Source organism: Schistocerca nitens, chromosome 2 (genome assembly GCF_023898315.1).
Source record: "Schistocerca nitens isolate TAMUIC-IGC-003100 chromosome 2, iqSchNite1.1, whole genome shotgun sequence".
In the NCBI taxonomy this organism is placed as follows: domain Eukaryota; kingdom Metazoa; phylum Arthropoda; class Insecta; order Orthoptera; family Acrididae; genus Schistocerca; species Schistocerca nitens.
Genome location: NC_064615.1, coordinates 640,702,195 through 640,725,322, shown reverse-complemented (window position 1 = coordinate 640,725,322; position 23,128 = coordinate 640,702,195). Strand labels below are relative to the sequence as shown.

The following is a 23,128-nucleotide window of genomic DNA, read 5'->3' as shown; positions in this document are numbered from 1 at the left end:
TCTTACACATGACTGAAAACTGTCTAAAAAGTTCGGATAGTTTTTCAATTTCACGCCTGTGCATAGTATGTTGGTACCACTTCTTCGCCTTGCCTGTTATACTGCGTAGCAGACTTTAAAGTTGTGCGGATCAACATAACGAAAAGGCGAGGGGTCTCGCTCGTTTTCTCTACGACTGTACATGTGTATCTCATCTACAGATTCCCGTCCCCGTCGGATAATTCCTTAGTGTTGCGTCTCTTTTTTTTTTTAATCTTAGAGTGTATCTGTGAGCTGTATATTGTGCTATTGTCCTTGCTGCATTGGTGTGTTAGTAATTTGGGCGTCTACATCGTGGTACAAAATTACAAGCGAACACCAATAAGATCATAACCTATTTTTTTCCCATATACTTTCAAATGTTAACCTGTCCGTCGCTTCTTAAGACATCGACTCGAGCATTACCTTAGGCAACAGTTAACGAAGCGCCAAGAGTAAGAAGTTATGTACAACAAATAATTTGCTGCTGGAGAAAAATACGTTTAACTGGCTGCCATATATCAGCTCACTAACTTGAGAAACGTTTTTTGACGTCATTGACATAAAAGAAGGCTATTAGAAAATTCTTTAGCTATATCTCTGGAACTGTTATAAACTAAATTTAACCGTTATTACAAACTAGATGTAATGCAATTTATTTGGAGATGTGAAGGAACAAACTTGATGGAGAGTGATAAAACTTTATCTTTACTTGTTTCAAAAGAAATGACGCTCTTGAAAATAAGTATTATTTTAGAAGCAAGAAATTGTAAAATTTGAATATCAATATTATGTTTGAGTCGAGGGCAGCAGAGAGATGATAAATAGATAATGATTATGTCTAGGTATAGCGGTATTTATCCCTGATTTTTTGGAGTTGATACTTAGTTGTATTAAAACGTTGGCGACTATCGGCAAGATGGTGACTTCCATTAAAACCAAGTTTTTGTAAGAACTTGAATGCTTTAACGCGCAAGAACACACCTGCAACTGAAGTTGGTCGTTAGGAGACGCCAGTGCCTGCCAACTTAATGTTCAAGAGTAGTACTTTCGGAACTGCTGCAAAAAATAATTAGGTTGACCATAAAAAGCAGTTCGACTTCGGTCTGCCGATGCTTTCGTTGGGAGTCGAGATTTTAAACAGCACTCCACCGCCCAGCTTCCCTCCGCGAACACTACCTCACGTACACTTTTCGGATCTTTGTGAAGAACTAATCACGCACTTTTTGCGACAGGTACAGTCATCCTCCGAGCCCCATGGGCCAACAGTTTGGACGATAGTTTGTAGAAGTTTGAGTTCTGAAGCTTGCCGGTTTTCAACGAACAAACCCTTTAAGCACCACACTGCTCATTTGTCGTGACAAGTTGATTAATAAATGTTATGATGATAGCTCGAAAGTATGACTGCAACCTAATCTTGGAGTCATCCATGTTGCCTGTCAAGTGACGATAACACTTCTGCTGCATCCGTAATATTATTAACCGGAATGTGTGTCGTGTTTTTCTCACATGTTTCAGCATTTGTTGTATGTGACTTCCTTCTGTTGATCGAGCCGTGACTACACGTCGAAAACCCTGTGCAAGTTGAGACCGATGACCTCGCTGTCTGGTCTCCTTCCCCAAAACAACCAACCAACCCTGTGCAAGTTGAACAGTTTAAGCTCACTTTGCCATTTATTACAAGGCTGTCACGCCAGCTAATTAAGTGAGCTTCTTGTTTGTGTATTTGTGCGTTTTGTTCTGTGTATCAGTTTCTTTGAGCTGTTTGCGCTCCTACAGCTTGACCATAATCACAGTCATTAAGCTAGAGGCCAAGGTTAATTGCAGTTACCAGTACGAGAGGAAGTTGATGCCTGAGTCATGGCCAGCACTGGAAGCTCCAAGGCGGTGTCCAGTTTAGAAAGAGCAGATGGCGTAAGGGAACGCTATTATAGAAAGTTTTATGTATCATATTTTTTATATCCTGTCTACTTTGGATCATACACTTTTGTCAAGTCATGGTGTTGTTGTTAGAACGTTATTTGTACGAGGGCTGTTGGGAAAGTAAGGTCCGATCGGTCGAGAAATAGAAACCACAGTGAAAATCAAAAATTTTTTATTCGCAATAGTTAGCCAAATCTTCCAGCTACCTCTCTAAATAATCGCTGCTCTGACTTAGACATTTTTCGTGGCGTTGTACAAACTTTCCAGTACCCTCGTCACAGAAAGCAGTCACCTATGCTTCCCGCCAATTCTCTGCGCTGGTTTGCCTTTCGTTGTTTGTGCCAAAATGTTGTCTTCGTAGCCAGCTGTTCATGTAGCAGCGATGAACATCGGAGGGAGCCAATTAAGAGCTGTATTGTGAGTGATCAAACACTTCCCATCGAAAACTTTGGAGGAGCGTCTTCATTGCCCCTGCAGAATGTGGCTGAGAATTCTCTTGAAGAAAGAAACGCATGACATTTATGTTACGTAGGCTGCATAGCTTCAGGCGAAATCTCTCACCATATCCACATACTTGACGGGAGGCACGGTAGTTTTAGGCATTTCCATGTGATCACTTTGAGCTATGAACTGAAAAGAGCTACGTGAAGCGATCGACGGGCAAGCTAAAGACACTGCTCAACACATCTGTGCAAAGTTCCATCGGATTTTCACAGTGGTTTCCATTTCGCACCAAATCGGACCTTACTTTCCGAATACGACTCGTACTGGGTGTTGAATTAGCAGTTCACAGCACGTTCTGCCGCCCTGAGGGTGCACTTACCAGCTAGTTTCGAGGGAGCAGCACCAACCACATCGATGTGAGGTGTGGAGGTCTGCAAAGTGGAGAGGAGTATGGCGACTGGAAGTGTAGCAGAGACAAGACAAGACCTTGGAGCCAGAACATGCGGACTGCGGACAGCAGACGAAAAGCCGTCAGTATGGCGCTCGGACCATGCGTGGCGCACCAGCTGAGCTTGTCTGTGCGTTGGCGAGGCTGATCCAGGCAATTGCTGGTGACAGTGCGACCCCATCTGTCGTCATCAGACAGACAACTTCGCTGGAGCAAAGCGTTCAGAACGGCCAGCAAACGAGAGCATTACTATCAACTTGATGGACATAAACAGCCACCTGGGTAGATGAAGCAAGACGAATTGTGCAGATGTACGAGGCAGCCTGGTGGAGCGACAGCTAAGGCTGGTGGTGGCTAGCTGCCAACACGGGGCATCGTTCCAGACAGAGCAGTGTATGGTGTTTGGCTTCACAGATTCAGGGAACACAGCGAAGCTTCGAGCGAAGAGTTGGTTGCTGCAATGTGTTTTCTGATGTGACAGTTATAGGAGAGTGGGTTTGGTGTTACAAGTGCTAGTTTGTAGTTCTCATGTTCAAACTTCGTCGAAAAGTTTTCGAACGGCCTCGAGTGGTTCCACAGAGCGAAAATTATGGTTACACTACACTCCAAAGGAGTCCGCTCACGTAGAGCGGGTTTGCAGTCCCATGATTTTCTGTAAAGTACGTTGCATCGTACAGAAGGTGACAGCAGTGGAAAAGATTGTGAAGAACGTCGTCCTGTTGCTCGTCGCACTGTGATCTGTCGTTGTCGGCCGCGAAATGTGTTGGAATCAACGCTCCCAGGGAAAGGGTGGTTTCAATGACGGCGTTTATGCCAGCTCCTAAGGGGTTTCTCGTGTCGATTCTGAGCGACGGTGTGTCTGAATAGTTTTCCTCGGCGACCCATAAGAAAATCGCTTGATTTCAATCCTGGGTGTCACAGTGCTGACTTCCACCACCGAAGTACCAAAAGAAGGGATGAAACTTGGGTAAGAGGAGGTGTGACAACCTGCCCACCGTCAGACACGCCCACGATGACGTTGTGGAGAATTGTGGTGAAATTTGGTGCCTAACCATCATTAACCCACCGTACACCTCGTATTAACTTCTGAGCTGTGCGCCCCCCCCCCACCCCCTTTTTCTGGTATGTGTCAATACCTTGCTGTTTGAAACATCGCCGAGTCCGACGATGTTGTCGTAAGGCGCCACCACGCTTTTGCATCATTACAGATGAAGATTGTAGGCACCTTTGAGCCAAATATCAAACTTACGTGTTGCTATGGGAAACATTTACGTCGTTTCGAAAAAGTGTGGTAACATTCTCCAAGTAATAGAAAACTGCTCGTGTGATGCATACTGAAAAATAACAATTTCTGATTTCTTTCCCATTCTCACACAATGCGAGCTAACTCTACATCTCTACTACCCTCGACATTAAACTAGCCTTCCTTCTTTTTTTTTTCATAGTAGTCTCCTGCTGTTCTAGACATTACGATTATATTTTTGGCCTAATCTATCCTAATCTATCAATCGGCTCTCTTCCCACGGCCTGTTTTAAATTAACCTTGCTGTGTACTCGTTTCATGGGTATTTACAAATGTCTTGTGCATTTCTTAAAAAATGACTTGAAATGAAGTTAATTGAAATATACTGAAGAGCCAAATAAACTGATACATCTGCCTAATATCGTGTAGGGCCCCGTGAGCACGCAGAAGTGGCGCAACACGACGTGGCATGGACTGGACTAATGTCTGAAGTAGTGCTGGAGGGAACTGACACCATGAATCCTACAGGGCTGTCCATAAATCCGTAACAATACGAGGAGGTGATCTCTTCTAAATAACACACTGCAAGGCATTCCAGATATGCTGAATAATATTCAAGCCTGAGGAGTTTGGTGGTCAGTGGAAGTATTTAAACTCAGAAGAGCGTTCCTGGAGTCACTCTGTAGCAATTCTGGACGTGTAGGGTGCCGCATTATCCTGCATCCGCAATGGATATGAATGGACCCAGGTGATCAGACAGGTTGCTTATGTACGTGTCTCCTGTCAGAGTCGTATAAGGGGTCTCGTATCACTCCAACTGCACAGGCCCCACACCGTTATAGAGCCTCCATCAGCTTTTTAAAGTGATGACATGCAGGGTCCATGGATTCATGAAGTTGTCTCCATACCTACACGTCTATCCGCTCGATACAATCTGAAACGAGACTCGTCCGGCGAGGCAACATGTTTCCAGTCATCAGCCATCCAATGTCGGTGTTGAGGCGAAGCGTAAAGCTTTGTGTCGCGCAGTTATCAAGGGTACACGGGTGGGCCTTCGGCTCCGAAAGCCCATATCGATGATGTTCCGTTAAATGGTTCGCACGCTGAAACTTGTTGATGGCCCAGCATTGAAATCTGCAGCAGTTTGCGGAAGAGCTGCACTTGCGTCACGTTGAACGATTCTCTTCAGTCGTTGTTGGTACCGTTCTTGCAGGATCTTTTTCCAGCCGCAGCGATGTCGGAGATTTGATGTTTTACCTGATTCCTGATATTCACGGTACACTCGTGAAATGGTCGTACGGGAAAATCTCCACTTCATCGCCGCCTCGGAGATGCTGTGTCCCATCGCTCGTGCGCCAACTATATTATCACGTCCAGACTCACTTAAATCTTGATAAGCTGCCATTGCAGCTGGAGCAACCGGTTTAACAACTGCGCCAGACATCTTTTGTTTTATATAGGCGTTGCCTACCGCAACGCAGTATTCTGACCCTTTACATATCTCTGTATCTGAATACGCATGCCTGAACCAGTTTATTTGGCGCTTCAGTGTATATAATGATGGACACGTAAGCTCTTTCGATCAAGAACACGTATATCTATGCTCCAACACAACACCTAAAAGATGTCTAGAGCACAGAGCTCTCGAATGCTTTTCTTGAGTGTTCTTTTCTCCCTATGTTCCCGTCGTCTTTAAGTTCGAGCGAAACATGTGAATCACTCGCTTTTAGAATAGACGCGTTTCATCAACGCAGAGAGAGCTCTCAAGGAAAAGATGAGTGCTGCCGCTTTTGATGTCCCGATATAGAGTTATGGACATGAAAGGCGAACCGACGCGTCACTGGCGTGCGTGCCGGGCCATTCAATAAGGGCTGCTCTCTGTCGCCGACGGACACGTGCCACGCTGCACGCGGCTCGCCACTCAGCAGCACTCGGGGCTCGCCTTACGGGAGCACAGATCGGCCATTCCTGATGGCCGGCTGCTGCCGCCTTACTGGAGCACGTACCGCATGCACGTGTGCGACTTGCGACTCCCAGGCCACACGCGCCGCCCTAAGTGACGTGGCACGTTTGCAGCTACTATCACGTGCCTCTGCTCCATCCGGGGTACAATGACCCGTCTTTAAAGTAGGGAAAAGGCGCCATGAGCAAATACACTGATACACTCCACTGTCATTAGGCTACTTAGTTTCGCGAGTACTCTTTGAAAATCCACGTAATTTTCAGATAGGCGTTTCTGCCTTTTTCAAAGCATTTATTTCATTCTGCCTATTACAGAACTGAGTACTTATTTTGTGCCCTCTTCCTTTCTTCCTGTCTTTCGTTCTTTCCCGTAGCATTTACCCCGTCCAACACGACATGAGTTTTTTCAGGATATGACAAGTTTTGTTTTACTACTAGCTGAGTGCCTGGCGTTTCCCGGAAATGTACAGATTCCAATCTTCCATTAGTCCTTTTCCTCCTTCCCCCTCTCTCTGTCCATCTCCTCCTCACTCCTCTTCCTATTCATCTCTTCCTCTTTCCTTTCTGTGTCCGTCTTATCCTCTATCCTTTCTCTGTCCATCTTTTCCCTTTATCTGTCCATTTCATCCTCCCCCTCTGTCTCTTCATCTTCCCCCTCCCCTCTCTTGCCTACCTCTTCCTCCCCTGTCTCTGTTTCTCTCCTCCTCTTTCCTTTCTCTGTCTATCTTTTCCTTTGTCCTCTCTCTATCCATTTTTCGCACCACTTCGCTCTGCCCATCTCCTTCTCCCCCATCTGCCCCTTCACCTTCATTGTCTGTCCATCTCCTCCTCCATACTTTTCTCTCCACGCATCACGATCAGTCCAATAGGAAGCTGGTGGTTTTTACCCGCATAGTATTATAACTAATACATGTACTAAGTTAGGCTAAAATCGTTACAGGCTTTTAGGCTTAGCTTTTTACGTGTGGCTTCGCCCGCATATGCTCATGTTAAACATATTTTACCTATTTCACACATATTTGCACATATATGTCGCCTGTATCTCTAGAGAATTTCGCCCTGGAGTTTCATCTTCACGCAGCTCAATGTTTATGATATTGTATCTCCGAATTACGTGCTGAACAATAATACGGTTGTTTAGGTACATCAAAAGGTACATGCGGCTACTGCGTGCGAAATGTGTTGTGAAAAGAATTGGTAGTAAAGAATTATGAAATTAAAACGTCATAGATGATGTCACAGATGAAACGCATCTCAGTATTTGACGTCATATATGCTAAACTGTGTGTCGTACAATTTTACATTTTTGTACGTACATTCAGCAATATACATGTATACTGTCTGCGAAATTCATTGCGAATAGGGTGAGTAGTAAAGAATTAATAAATTAAACCGTCAGTCATGATGCAACAGTTTTTCACGCACCCCTGTGTTTGACGTCAATCTCCTGAACTGTGTGTCGTACAATGACATGATTTTCCTGGTACATTCAGTGCCATATATGAAAACTGTCTTCAAAACGTGTCACGAGCACAGTTAGTCGTCAAGAAGTAATAAAGTGAAACGCCGAGCTTCATGCGCCATTTTTACTGTACGAACAACGAAAATGTAGTAAGGAATAAACTTTTTTTTATAGTCATTTTGTGGGGTTTATCAGTGACAAAAAGTTTCGAGAAGATTTGAAATTATGTGTAAAGTTTGTTGCATGGCTGTAAGTGCTCCTTTTCCCAAATACTGGGTGACGAAAGTAAGGGAATTTGCGTGTCGTGGACTACACTGCTCTTTCACCGTCATCCTCACGCCTTTGATAGGTAGATGGTTCTTAGACCCACAGCGATGATTTCCAGGCAGTAAGCGACTTGTTTATGAAGCTTCGTTGAAATCGATCCTCTGGTTTAGGAGGAGATGTCGAACATACATACATATACACGTACTTCGATTTTTGTGATATGTATGGATTTAACTTTGCAGCCGGATGCCCTACTTAACACACAGTTGTGTGTGCCGTCTTTCCGCGATCGTGTAAATTTTTGTTCTATATGTTAACGTATTTTACCTGTTTGTCTATCGTATCCTCTGAGATTGAAGTTTAGACACCAGGCCAGCATATGCCTCAAAGGACTTGGAAAACTACTTAGAAAGCACACTCAGGCTGGTCTGAGCATCAGCCCTCGGTCGCTAATCAGCAGAGCATATATGATCCGGATGTGTCGCATCTCCACGCTGCACGTTATCCTATATGAGCAGGTTACTTCTGTTTCCACTGGAATCAAAATTGCAACTCCACGAAGACGGCATTCAACAAAAGAAAAATTAGCACGAAGTGTACTACATTCTCGGATACGCAAATAAACATTTCGACTCAACTGCACAAAGTAGACAGGAGTAATGTCGTATACATTTAGTGCATAAAGAAAGGTTACACAGTGGGTTCCTCATTCAGAAATCACATTTGAATGTTGGCCTCGTGTAAGAAGGAGACACGACAAACAGTCCGAGTTGGGATTCGAAAACAGCAAGACTGTAACCTAAAGAGACTTCGATTTATCTTTCTGTGATATTGATGCCCGCGTTCAACAGGATGCCTGTCATGAAAATATGGAACTCAGGGGGTGAGGAAAGCCGCACTCAACGCCAAGCAAGCGTTGACATCTCAACGACTCCACGCGACTTGCGCCGAGAGGACGTGTGAGATCGCAGAGCCGTGTCACCTACTTCGATTCAGGGAATGGACTTGTAGGAAGCGTGACAAGTAAGAACGTAGACAGTGCGACAATTTCTGGAGCGCCACATACTGTCACCAAAGCAATCGTCATTGCAACATCCCTTGACGCAGCAGCGGAGAGAGGAGCGCCAAAACTGATGCTTCCAACATCAACATTGCAGAGGGAAGCGTCACAGCGTCATCTTCTCAATCGAGTCCCTGATCTGTACACTGCGCCACGATGGAGGTGTCAGTGTATGGAGGCACCGAGGTGATCGAAAGTGCCAGATTGCATTCCTCATCGTCATACGAGCTCTGCACCTAGCGTGGGGTATCTTTGGTTAGGCAACACGGGCACCTGTGCTTCACATAATAGGTAATTTGGGCAGCAGTTGCTGCAATTCTGACCAAGGCCGGTAGCTGTGCACTGTCTTCGAGGTCTGCGTTATGTTATCTTTCAACTATACGACGCAAGACTGAGATGTTGGCCGTGCTGTAAAGACTCACCTCGATATACAGAGTGCGTTCGACTGTTGACGTGGCCAGCGCGTTTTCAGATCTCTCGCCCATTAAAACTGTCTGGTCGTCGGCTGGCGAAACAGTGGCCCGCCACATGCTATAACGATTTATAAATTCTTGCCTAGAGTTGAAGCAGCATGGAATGACGGGTCCGTATCTCTCACCAATGCTCATTTGAAATAGAAGTCCATTATGACTTTTGCCGTTGTTGCTGCCATATGTATGAGCTCTATGTAGTAAATTCCGAACGCTGGAAACCCCCAATCGCCTACAAATTTAATTAGCTATTATTGCTATTACACGGTTTATGCAAAATAAGTAATATAACGTGATTTGCTAGTGTTGCAGGCGCTGCAGTTTTGAAGGCCAGCAGTGTACATTTCGTTCCCTGGCAGAGTGACTCGTTCTTTTCAACTACATCCCAACGAGCTGGCAGTGAGGCAGTTGGGTTTCCCATCCGTAAGTGTTTGGAACGCAACTTCCAGTCCCGGCATCTGCCTTGCAACCTGCTGAAAACCTTGGCCAGAACCGGCATTTGCCTCAGATAGTTTGTGTGTATCAGCGTGTACAGCATGGTGAAGTTGATGCATACCACTGTATCCCCCATATTATTCTTGATGCTGGCCACTGTTGTGGAGCAACTGATAACACGGAGTTGGAGAAGAGTCGTTAGCTAGTATGTGAATCGATCACTATTCCGATGGAAACTTCGCTGTTACACCAAAGTTTAATATCAGACCTCTTGAGCACTCTTAAACAAAAAGAGAACTGTATGCATATTTAAATTTCTCATCTTTTGCACAGTGGGTACTGTGCTAGTCAAACATATTGGGGTTGGACACAAAATGGAAACACCGATAAGACAACCCGTCGCCATGTCCAATATTTCATATGAAAATACGTTGGCATTCAAAGTAGTTTCCAGTGGTCTCGGAATGGATTAATACAGGTCCTGAATGATTTTCAAGGGCACCATATACCATTCTTCCTGCAAAATAACGGCAAGTGAAGGTGGATAGCCATCCCGCCATCTCCCCAAAGTAGACGACAGAGGGTCAATAAGGTTGAGATCTGGTGACTGTGATGGCCAGTTCATCGTCGTGCTCAGGAAGCTACTATAGTCCTGACGAAGGAACCTGCGTGAACAGGGGCTTGGTTGTCTTGGAACACGTCATCACCACTGGGGAACAAACATTGAACAATGGGGTGGACCTGATCCACCAAAATGGTCACATAATTCTTCGCAGTAATGGAACCTTCCGCAGTATCCACAAGGCTCGTAGAATGCCATACATAGTATGGCTGCCCAAATCAACACCGAACCTCTGCAATATTTCATTCCTGGGACGTTAACTCGGCCTGAAGCTGGAGACAGTGTGAAACGAGACTCATTCGACCAAATGATTTTCTTCCATTCCTCCATACTCAAGGTTTTTTGGCTTCGCGTCACGTTTTCATATTACGGGTATTTACATCACTGTTGGGTGCAGCTGTCCCTGCAGTCCCAGCTTATGGAGCTCCCTTCGTGCTGTTTTGGTCTTCATGGAGTTCGCGAGCGTGACATGCAATGCTGCAGTGAGTTTTGCAGTTGTCGTCCTTTTGTTTTCTGTCATAGTCCTGTTCAGTGACCGTCCGTCACGGTCACTCAACACACTTAGCGAGGAAGTGAGCACCAGTGACGTCACAGTCAGCAGCGCGGCTATATAACGGCGAGGGCACGGCGACTCGGCAGTCATTTACCACTTAACAATGGCGCAGAAGAGTTCAGTCGAAAGCTCGTGGTGTTTTAACCACCTGTCAAGCTGGCCGTTTGGGTGCTGTATATTCTTGTTCGCCGAAGTATGTTATCGAGATGTCATGAAGTCACGGAATTTCCACGTGATACCAGAGATTATGTATGCGTCTGTGATGGAGGAACGTTAGAACCGATGCTGATGTCTTTATATCGTAGCTTACTTGAAGGCATACTTTCAGCATCACGCCCCTGTTTCCCACGCACCACGAAGGGTATAGCCGCTCTCCCAGTTGAAGTAGTTGCTGCTGTTGTACATTCTGATTGCAACAGCTTTGTGGGTCAGAGTCATTTATTTAGTTAGCTTACAGTCGGAAATAACAGCTCTACAAAAAAAAAAAGAATAAAAATCCAACACTCAAAATCAGTTACTCTTCACTGATTGGTCTCTTGTACCCACACTGCTCACCCCTTAAAAAGGGTGGAGCACCTGGGATGCAGAGGTACTTGAATTTGACTTGTCGTCGAGCTCTTATACGGACGACCGGTTGTGTCAGCATGAGCACGTATGTGACTGATTGTTCCGTAGTCCTCTGGCATCTTGGCGTTGTTTCTTCAATTCGATTGGGTGTTGGCTCGTCTGCCCCGAGGTCACCCTGAACTATAGTGGTGCTTTCGTGCATCGGCGATGGTAAGATCCATGCTGGTTTCACTCTTTCACTGGACACACTGACAGTTTTTCCATTTTAAGAGATGTCTGTAGTGTGAACATCACGTCGCAGGGCATCACGTCGCAGTACCTGGTAGGGTCCAGTATAAGGATGTTCTAGAGGAGCCCGTAAAGCGTCCGTGCGCAACCTGACGTGCGAGCAATCCGCCAACGCTTTGTGCACGAAAACCTGATGTTCCCCATGGCGGGATGCTGGTGGTCCTCTCATCCTTGCCACAGGTCACGAATGCCTTTAGCAGTAGTGGTAGCTCCGTTTGAGGTGGTAGTGATGCCGTTATGAGATACTCTGCCAGATCTCGTCACCAGAGGTTTGTAAAAATATTTATTGCGCCTTCCATGCTCAACAGATGTAACCCGAAAAATGTTATTGTAACTTAAACCGTTCTTGTTTTCGAGCTCACCAGTTATGTATGTCAAAGATCAAACCCACATGTAACTCGAGAAATTTATTTAGTTAGCTTACAGTCGGATGTAACAGCTCTAAAGAAATAAAAAACAAAGAATAAACATCCAACTGTCATAATTAGTTACTCTCCCTACGAATAAACAATGCACTTCACTGGTCGGTCTCTTGTTCCCACAGCTTCCTTGATGACAGAATCCTAGCACGTAGATGCATGAGATAAGACTTTCATTTCGTTAAACACAATCGTATGTTTATGAAGCTGTGTTCGGCAACAGCAGATTTGTCAAAATAGTGATATTTAATGTCCCGTCAGTGTTCTGTGCAGCTTTTTGAAATCGTTCGTATTTACTGGCCACTGTAGCTGCCGTTCCTGAAATTTATAAAATCTTTGTCAAAGCGGTAACAAAGTCTTCAGTAGTTTGGGACATACCAATTCCAAAATTCGTTTGATGACACAATATGTTGGAATGTCGTGGAAAGGAGTACGTAAGTGAACGGCACATGGTTTCAAAACAGAAGCACGCTTAATTGGGACGGAAGGAATTCAATGGCAAGGTCAGTCATTGTCTACCCGGTATAACATGGCAACAAAAGAAGAAGGACTAGATAATATTCGCATTATTATAGGTTAACTTTTGTACCAGAACATTGGATCGCCTCCACCTGCGGTCAGGTACTGAATGATTTCAAGTTTTAATGGATATTTTAATAACAAGACGCCAGTCAGAAAACTAATGAGGTACAGACAGTGAAGGCGACAGTTGCCTCCGATGAGAAGAAGCATTGAGATCGGTATCACTCCCGATGTTCTCCGCAATAAATAGGCTGTGTGTTCTCTCATCCTTTGTCCTCTTCTCGTACAGTTCTCACAAACAAAGAGCTGACGCTACTCTGAACTGCCACCAAATATCGTCGTCATACACAGCAGTAACGCTTGTCTGATACTGCACACATGTTGTAGGAAGCCATATGAAATACGCCAAACGATAATAGGGGAAGGATCTCGTCATGTCAATTGATTTCTAATATTTGAGCAGAATTAGGTAACTCCCTGATTCATTCCACAAAACTGGCGCTAGTTATTAAGTCAGTCAGTATTTCATTCATGGACGTGCACTGCGTTCTGCGCTATGCACTAACACCAAGAAACTATAAAGGCTGCTGTGCGTCACACCATGATGATAGAAGATACATAGACTAAAACATAGTTTACATACTCTGTTTCCTGTTGATCAGTTTACTGGTATGCTATCATCTAAAGAAAACTTAGCACTTATTTCTTTTTTTGCAGTAAGAAAACGTCCGAAATCTACGGCAGGAAGCAATACAGATCAAGCAACAAAAGGTATGTACGTCTTACTTGTAGTGAGCATTTCCGCACTTTCATGGAACTGGTTTAATATATCTGTTGATTCCGGAGGATGTATCGTTAAGACCTAAGCAGTTCCTTAAAACATTTGTGACAAGTTAAAACTGTATGTCACTAGTCACTCTGCTTACCTCCGTCACTCAAAAGAGAGTGCCCAAGCGAGCGGCAGCGCAAACATCTCTGGTGGAAAGGCTACAGCGAAGTAGGCTGTTTAGGTTTTTATGTTGGTAACGCCACGTAGCGCTCTGTACGAAAATCACTGACTGTGCTGTGTGAAGTCTGCGGTTGGCTGGCATTGTTGGAATAGTCGCTATTGTAGTGTTGGGCAGTTGGATGTGAAGAGCGCATAGCGTTGCGCGGTTGGAGGTGAACCGCCAGTAGTGGTGGATGTGGGGAGGGAAATGGCGGAGTTTTGAGAGCGGATGATCTGGACATGTGTCCATCAGAGACTGGATGTCATGAACTGATATATATATATATATATATATATATATATATATATATATATATATATATATATATATATATATGACTTTTTAACACTATTAAGGTAAATACATTGTTTGTTCTCTATCAAAATCTTTCATTTGCTAACTATGCTTATCAGTAGTTAGTGCCTTCAGTAGTTAGAATCTTTTATTTAGCTGGCAGTATTGGCGCTCGCTGTATTGCAGTAGTTCGAGTAACGAAGATTTTTGTGAGGTAAGTGATTCATGAAAGGTATAGGCTATTGTTAGTCAGGGCCATTCTTTTGTTGGGATTATTGAAAGTCAGATTGCGTTGCGCTAAAAATATTGTGTGTCGGTTTAGTGCTGAACAGAACAAGTAAAGAGAGAAATGTCTGAGTACGTTCAGTTTTGCTCAGCTGTTTGAAAATCAAATAACGTAAGGGGTTTACCAGCACAGTAATTCATTAATTTTTCTAAGGGGAGGTTTCAGAGTCAAGACTTAACAATAGCCTCAGGGTTTTTACTGTTTAGTGGAATATACCATCCGCCAAACATTATTATTTACGCAGTTTTAACTTTCCACAAATGTTTGTAACAACATATACTTTACTGAGGAGCACAACAATGAAATTTCAAGGAAAATCTTGTGGTAACATTGACTTGAAGCTTAGCCTAATATTTACTTTGCGCCATATTTTAATGAGCCGATTTCAGCCGAGTGCCACTTGTACTGCATTAATTTCAGTTGTTTGCAATTTCTCATAATTAGTGATTGGAAGGAGCGACCTGTACTTGGCTGGCTCTGAGCACTATGGGACTCAACATCTTAGGTCATAAGTCCCCTAGAACTTAGAACTACTTAAACCTAACTAACCTAAGGACATCACACACACCCATGCCCGATGCAGGATTCGAACCTGCGACCGTAGCAGTCCCGCGGTTCCGGACTGCAGCGCCAGAACCGCTAGACCACCGCGCGACCTGTACTTGCTTTGAAGAAAATTTTATCAGCCAAGATCGCATTTAACACTATTTGTTCCTGATGACCGCTTGCAGCAGTTAAGACTATCATCTACTGATCTTCAAAAAACTTTTTGTTATACGTCCTGTTCCATAATGACTATGATACATGCAATGCTGACATAGTGGGTAGTATGTAGCACATTCCACACAGGTTTGTTAAAAACAAAAACAGGTTTATTACAAATGAAAACAGGGGGAGGGGGAGGAGGGATTAGTGTTTAACGTCCCGTCGACAACGAGGTCATTAGAGACAGAGTACAAGCGCGGATCAGAGAAGGATGGGGAAGAAAATCGGCGTGCCATCCCGGCATTTGCCTGAAGCGATTTAGAGAAATCACGGAAAACCTAAAGCTGGAGGCGGGTTTGAACCGTCGTCCTCCTGAATGCGAGTCCAGTGTGCTAAGCACTGTGCGCCACCTCGCTCAGTACAAATAAAAACAATGCAGTTAAAAAGCGCCTTGTCTAGCTAGGGTTCCCACACAATAGCGTACCATTGACGCCTGTTAGATGTTGAAATGCGTAACACTGCACTTTTGTGTACATTTTTTGCGTTTAGATGACGAGTTAAATACATCACGGATCAAGATTCTTTGAAGTACGAAGTATAGCCGACTCACAGTTCTACCCGACCACGATATTACTGTACTTGACCTTTCGTGGCCGCAGTCGGAAAGACGCGGTGACTTTACAGTGACCAAGTACAGTGATGACTCTAAGCAAAACGCACCGCAACGTGATTGCTTTCAGGACTGTCAACTGATTCAGCATGTCCTCGTGAAATATCACGATGAGCCGACCAAAGCGCCCTCACTTACAAGTGCAATAATATTGTGGCAGATTAATACTCCAAGTGTTGTGGTTTTATGATGCATTGAACTCGTCATGTAAAGGTAAACATGTGCACAAATATGCACGGTTGCACAATTCAACATCTAACAAGTATCAGTGGAATGTTAAGTGTGTGTGTGTGTACATCCATAGTTTAGCAATGTGCTGCATACCGGGTGATCAAAAAGTCAGTATAAATTTGAAAACTGAATAAATCACGGAATAATGTAGATAGAGAGGTACAAATTGACACACATGCTTGGAATGACATGGGGTTTTATAAGAATCATAAAAATACAAGAGTTCAAAAAATGGCCGACAGATGGCGCTTCATCTGACCAGAATAGCAATAACTAGCATAACAAAGTAAGACAAAGCAAAGATGATGTTCTTTACAGGAAATGCTGAATATGTCCACCATCATTCCTCAACAATAGCTGTAGTCGAGGAATAATGTTGTGAACAGCACTGTAATGCATGTCCGGAGTTATGGTGAGGCATTGGCGTCGGATGTTGTCTTTCAGCATCCCTAGAGATGTCGGTCGATCGTGATACACTTGTGACTTCAGGTAACCCCAAAGCCAATAATCGCACGGACTGAGGTCTGGGGACCTGGGAGGCCAAGCATGACAAAAGTGGTGGCTGAGCACACGATCATCACGAAACGACGCGCGCAAGAGATCTTTCACGCGTCTAGTAATATGGGGTAGTTCTAATAAAACCCCATGTCATTCCAAGCATGTGTGTCAATTTTTACCTCTCTATGTACATTATTCCGTGGTTTATTAAGTTTTCAAATTTATACTGACTTTTTGATAACCCGGTACAATCCACTTTAATGTCAGCGTGGCATGTAGGATACAGTCATAGTGGAACAGGACATATGAAAAGTTTTTTGAAGATCAGGAGACGACAGACTTAACTGTTGAAACCGGTCAGCGGGAATAAACAGTATCGAATGTGATCTTGCCTATTAAAAGTTTCTTCAATTTCAGTTGCTCGTCCAGTCGAAAGCCCGTTGGTGAGCACACAGCGGCGGCGTGCGAGGTCGCGCCTCGCAGTGCACGCGAGAAGGCAAATCAATTAAAAAGATGCAGCCGACCTCTGACCAGCGTTATCAGAGGCACGAATGAAGCGTATTACGCAGACGCCGTCACGCTGATACCGCCTGAAGGCGGTACCAGAGGCGTTCAAACGCGAATCAGAAAAGGAATTGGTGGTACACTTGATCGACGCGACCACAGAGATTTTCATTGGGCTCTAATCCTGGGACATCGCGAGCCAGCCAGAATGCATCGTTAATCGTGAATGCGACAGTGACAGAGTTAATACTGAGTGTGGTAGACTAAAGAATTCTCTTCTTGGAAGTGGGGGCTAGTAATATTGGGGTATCAATAAGAAGTTGGGGTAATGGCAAGAAGTAGTTGTTCAATATTACGATACAGCCGTTTCCATTTCAGGTATCTGGGAGCTCATCAGGAAACGTGTACGCATCATTAGAACGTCCCCAACAAATACTACGCTCATCGCCCTTTGCATAAGAAAAGAGGACGAAGGGATATGGTCTAATGTCACTCTGACCTCGGGATGGAGCTCATTTTCAGTTCTACAATGCGAAATCGTTATCCTGCCATTCACCTGTTGTATTTTACAGATTCCACAGAAAACCTAGATCATGATTGGTGGACGGGGATACGTGAGCCGCTCGGTGTGTATTGGTAGTCACTCGTTAGGTGCTAAATGGTGGATCAAAAAGACATGGATTCGATCCACGGTCAGTCTTAGGATTTTTAAATTTATTTTTTTATTCTACAGATCTAGTTCCGCAGGACCAAACTGAGCAGCAAATCTCGATGGACACTGAACGAGTCAGTACATGAAGCTAACGCAGATAAAATAAAACGTAGACAAATCCCATGCATATGACAAGCTGCGAGTACATGTTACCATAATCAAAAAATAGCGCAGGAATTAGCTTTTTTTTTTTTAGGAGCTCCCAGACAGAACAGAAGGAGTGATCCATGAAGAAATTCTTTAGTCTAGGCTTGAATGTATGAGGAATATACTAAGACGTTTTAATTCTTGTGAGAGCATGTTGAAAATAGATGCAGCAGAATATTGCACGCCTTTCTGCACAAGAGTCAAGTGGGTGCGATTCAAATGCATAATGTACTTCTGCCTAATATTAGCTAATTGAAAGTTGGTTGTTCTTGGGAATAAGGTCACATTATTAACAACAAGCGACGTTAAAGAAAATAAATATGGATTGGTCAATGTCAGAATTCTCGGACTCCTGGACAGGGCTCGACGAGCGAACTGCGAGCTTATACCACATACTGCTCGAATGCACGTTTCTCTGCCGAAAATGCCGTTTCTGAATGGGAAGAGATACGTCAGAATATAATGCCGCATGTTATAAGCAAATGAAAGTAAGCAAAATAGTCAAATTTTCGTGTTGGGTCCTCATTTATTGCAGATTCTGTTCTAATGCTAAACAAAGCGACTTTCAGTTTTTGAACAAGATCCTGAACATGGGCAGTCCATGACAGTTTATTATCTGAACACCCAGAAATTTTAATTGTTCAGACTCACTGATCGTATGCCCATCATGTATAACCCAAATGCCAATTTTAGTTAGATTGTGTGTTAGAAACTGCAAAAACTGAGTCTTACTGTGATTTAGCATCAATTTATTTCCTAGAAGACATCAACTTACAACTGTAGTATTTGATAAATTGCCTTTGCACCACTCAGTAGCTGGTATCATCAGAAAACAGAAATACACTCCTGGAAATTGAAATAAGAACACCGTGAATTCATTGTCCCAGGAAGGGGAAACTTTATTGACACATTCCTGGGGTCAGATACATCACATGATCACACTGACAGAACCACAGGCACATAGACACAGGCAACAGAGCATGCACAATGTCGGCACTAGTACAGTGTATATCCACCTTTCGCAGCAATGCAGGCTGCTATTCTCCCATGGAGACGATCGTAGAGATGCTGGATGTAGTCCTGTGGAACGGCTTGCCATGTCATTTCCACCTGGCGCCTCAGTTGGACCAGCGTTCGTGCTGGACGTGCAGACCGCGTGAGACGACGCTTCATCCAGTCCCAAACATGCTCAATGGGGGACAGATCCGGAGATCTTGCTGGCCAGGGTAGTTGACTTACACCTTCTAGAGCACGTTGGGTGGCACGGGATACATGCGGACGTGCATTGTCCTGTTGGAACAGCAAGTTCCCTTGCCGGTCTAGGAATGGTAGAACGATGGGTTCGATGACGGTTTGAATGTACCGTGCACTATTCAGTGTCCCCTCGACAATCACCAGTGGTGTACGGCCAGTGTAGGAGATCGCTCCCCACACCATGATGCCGGGTGTTGGCCCTGTGTGCCTCGGTCGTATGCAGTCCTGATTGTGGCGCTCACCTGCACGGCGCCAAACACGCATACGACCATCATTGGCACCAAGGCAGAAGCGACTCTCATCGCTGAAGACGACACGTCTCCATTCGTCCCTCCATTCACGCCTGTCGCGACACCACTGGAGGCGGGTTGCACGATGTTGGGACGTGAGCGGAAGACGGCCTAACGGTGTGCGGGACCGTAGCCCAGCTTCATGGAGACGGTTGCGAATGGTCCTCGTCGATACCCCAGGAGCAACAGTGTCCCTAATTCGCTGGGAAGTGGCGGTGCGGTCCCCTACGGCACTGCGTAGGATCCTACGGTCTTGGCGTGAATCCGTGCGTCGCTGCGGTCCGGTCCCAGGTCGACGGGCACGTGCACCTTCCGCCGACCACTGGCGACAACATCGATGTACTGCGGAGACCTCACGCCCCACGTGTTAAGCAATTCGGCGGTACGTCCACCCGGCCTCCCGCATGCCCACTATACGCCCTCGCTCAAAGTCCGTCAACTGCACATACGGTTCAGGTCCACGCTGTCGCGGCATGCTACCAGTGTTAAAGACTGCGATGGAGCTCCGTATGCCACGGCAAACTGGCTGACACTGACGGCGGCGGTGCACAAATGCTGCGCAGCTAGCGCCATTCGACAGCCAACACTGCGGTTCCTGGTGTGTCCGCTGTGCCGTGCGTGTGATCATTGCTTGTACAGCCCTCTCGCAGTGTCCGGAGCAAGTATGGTGGGTCTGACACACCGGTGTCAATGTGTTCTTTTTTCCATTTCCAGGAGTGTATTTTAGAATCGTCTGCAATTTTAGAAGAAATATCATTATATACCGGGTCTCTCTTGAGAGTCGTCAGGTGGATTTTCTCTGGTGTTTCGGCAGGTATTTGCAGTTTAATTTTTACCCCGTGTAGCTGGAGTCGGCCCAAACAAATACCGCTCAGCGCGTTCCTTTTCCATGCGTCGGTTTGTTTCCCTTTACAAAACAAAATTATTTTTAGGGTGGAGGTTACTTGTCAATTCTACAGAGAGGCTCCAAATTAGTGTAGTGACATATTCGTTTTACCGGTATGTATTAGCAGAAACAGTAAAACACTAGGAACAACGAGTAATTCAGCAGCGATAGCACTGCCCTTGCCCACGCTGACTGCTGCCACCTCGGAGAATCGCGCTGCTCAGTCCCTGCTTTATTCCTTGTCTTTTACTGTTTCTGCTAATACACATCATAAAACGAATATGGCGCTAGACTAATCTGGTTGCGCTCTATCGATTGGGCATCTAAAATTTAGATTAAAAAATTTGTTTGAAGCAGGAAACAAACCGATGCATTTCGTCGACGCTGGGCGTTGAATCAAACATGTGCCGAGCAGCATTTGTTTGGGCTGACGCTGGTTGCACTTTGCAAAAACAAAATTGCAAATATCTGCCGGAGTATCAGAGAAAATTCACCTGACTTCTCTTAAGGGGACACAGTCGCGAACAATCGATTTTTTTAGTCTTAATCTATGCTCCAATTATTTGGCTACAAAATGCCGTTTGTTTCACACTAATCTGATTATTAGATTCGGAGTTATTAATTTGTTCGTGAAGCATGGTAACTAGCGCAACGTCCATTTTTGCTGTGTCTTGCGCAGTATTCAGCATTGACTATAGTACAACAATCATTTATGTTCCACGGAAATAAATACTCTTTATTTGGGTTGCAAGAGAGAATTGTTATTCTTATGTTCGCCAGCCTGTCTGCATTGTCGACTATCGTTTGTCAGTTTCTTCACCCTAGTTGTTTACGTTTTGGTGATACAAATGTAATGATTTTGTGAAACTTTATAACACAATGGGTAGAATAAGGAAATTTTGATATAAGCCTAAGTTTAGTGGAAATAAATATGTAAAAATAAACCGCGAAACTGCTAGTTTTGAACAGAGGGCAGAAAATAATATTGAAAGTGAAGTCAGTGCGAGTGTCAGTGCTTCAAGCAAGAAGCTTCTAGGTGCTGCCGGTTTTCCAAGTGCCTCTCAAATGCGTGACAATGCAATCTGTGGTGTGAACAGGGTTTCTGTTGTTACTGACACAAACATTCTGATCTCCATGAGGTTATTACGTGAACTTATCGAAAAACACACAAATTGTAAAAACTGTGGTGGAAACGTTACTTTGCACGAAGATGTGGTGAAAACCAAGGTAATTGTTTGTAATTTAGTTTTGACATGTTTGGAATGTAGCTGTACTGCCAATACAATGTCATCCCACGTAACAAGAAGCAGATTGTATGAAAACAATATAAGATTAGAGTATGCACTTAGATCTATTGGAAAAGGGCGAAGTGCAGGTGCTGTTCTTTGTGCAGTAATGAACATTCCTCCACCTCCAAGAAAGTTTGATGTTTACAACAAGACTATTGGTGCAGTTGTAGCTGAGGTAAGTGAATCTACAATGTTGAAAGCAGCCAAAGAAGCAGTTCAGTTGAATGATACGAAATGTGACCCAAGGCAAATTTCTGCTGGTTTTGATGGCAGTTGGCAGAAACGTGGGCATACATCCCTAAATGGCATTGTGTCAGCAACTTCTTCTGATACTGGGATGGTTCTTGATATTGAAATTATTACTAAGTTCTGTGACATCTGTAGCAAAAATCCCACTATACAACATGTGTGCAAAAAGGACTATGATGGTTCTGGTGGAGGCATGGAAGTGGCTGGTGTTGCTAACTTTTCAAAAGGTCTGTGCAGTCAAGAGGTATCCTCTATACAGACTATCTTGGGGACGGGGACAGTAAGGCTTATCAGAAAGTGGTAGAAGATAAACCTCATGGGCCTAGAGTCAAAATTAATAAACTGGAATGTATAGGACATGTACAGAAAAGAATGGGATCACCACTTCTAAAGATATGTAAGGAAAAAAAGTTAGGTGGTAAAGGGGGCCTGACAAAGGCTGAAATAGACAGGATCCAGACTTATTATGGTATGGCCATTAGAAATAACTGCAACAACTTAGAAGCAATGAGGAGAGCCATCTGGGCTATATTCTTTCATAAAATTTCAACAGATGAGGAACCACAACATAACCTTTGCCCACGGGGACCTGACAGCTGGTGCAAATTCAACAACCCAGCTACATCTTCCAGCTATAAGCACAAACATTCAATTCCAGAAAAAATCCTGCTAGCTGTGAAACCCATTTTCAGAGACCTTAGCCAACAAGAGCTCTTGAAAAAGTGTCTCCATGGAAAAACTCAAAACCCAAATGAAAGTTTGAATTCTGTCATTTGGACAAGGCTACCAAAAACAGTTTTCGTTAGAAAAGAAACACTAAAATTTAGTGCTCATGATGCAGTGAGGTGCTTCAATGCTGGTGTGTCAAAGAAGACTGATGTATTAAAACTCTTGGGAACAAAGGATGGTATCAATACTGAAAGGGGACTGAAAAAGATTGACATGGACCGTATCCGTTATGCTGATATTTCTGCAGGAAATGCTACCAAGGAGGCCAGGAAAGCCAGAAGATTAAAGAAAAGAAGATAAAGATCAAGAAGCTGAGCCACAGTATAGCCCTGGAATGTTTTAAAAGTGTGTCTGTATAAAATTGTACATTACTTTCTTGCACGTAAAACTTTAATACCATTTTTCTCGAAACTAAATTTTTTGACCTTCTGGTACACTTTACTCAAAAACTATGACTGCTACAGACATCAGACTTACAGAATCTCTTGTTAATGCAACGATGATTAATTAGATAAAAAAAATAGACCAGTAGTATTAACAGATTTACAAGCTCCAAGGTGTTTAGAAGAGTTTTAATTTTTTGTCTTATAGAACAAAACAATGATTACTCATGAAATATATAAAATACATTAACCATTTTTCATGTGATTGGAGAATGATGTTTCAGCTGTACACTGTAAAAGTGTCAGGTC

The 23,128-nt window shown here is 44.1% G+C and overlaps 1 protein-coding gene across 2 annotated transcripts in view; it reads left to right on the top strand.

Annotated features, from left to right (window-relative positions):
* The window catches only part of LOC126236753 (myosin-6), a 300,874-nt gene that overhangs the window by 138,915 nt on the left and 138,831 nt on the right, over positions 1 to 23,128 (top strand). For both annotated transcript variants that reach the window (XM_049946291.1, XM_049946293.1), the window contains exon 2: positions 13,421 to 13,474. The gene's annotated coding sequence lies outside the window, so the exon portion shown is untranslated. The remainder of the gene's footprint in view (positions 1 to 13,420; positions 13,475 to 23,128) is intronic.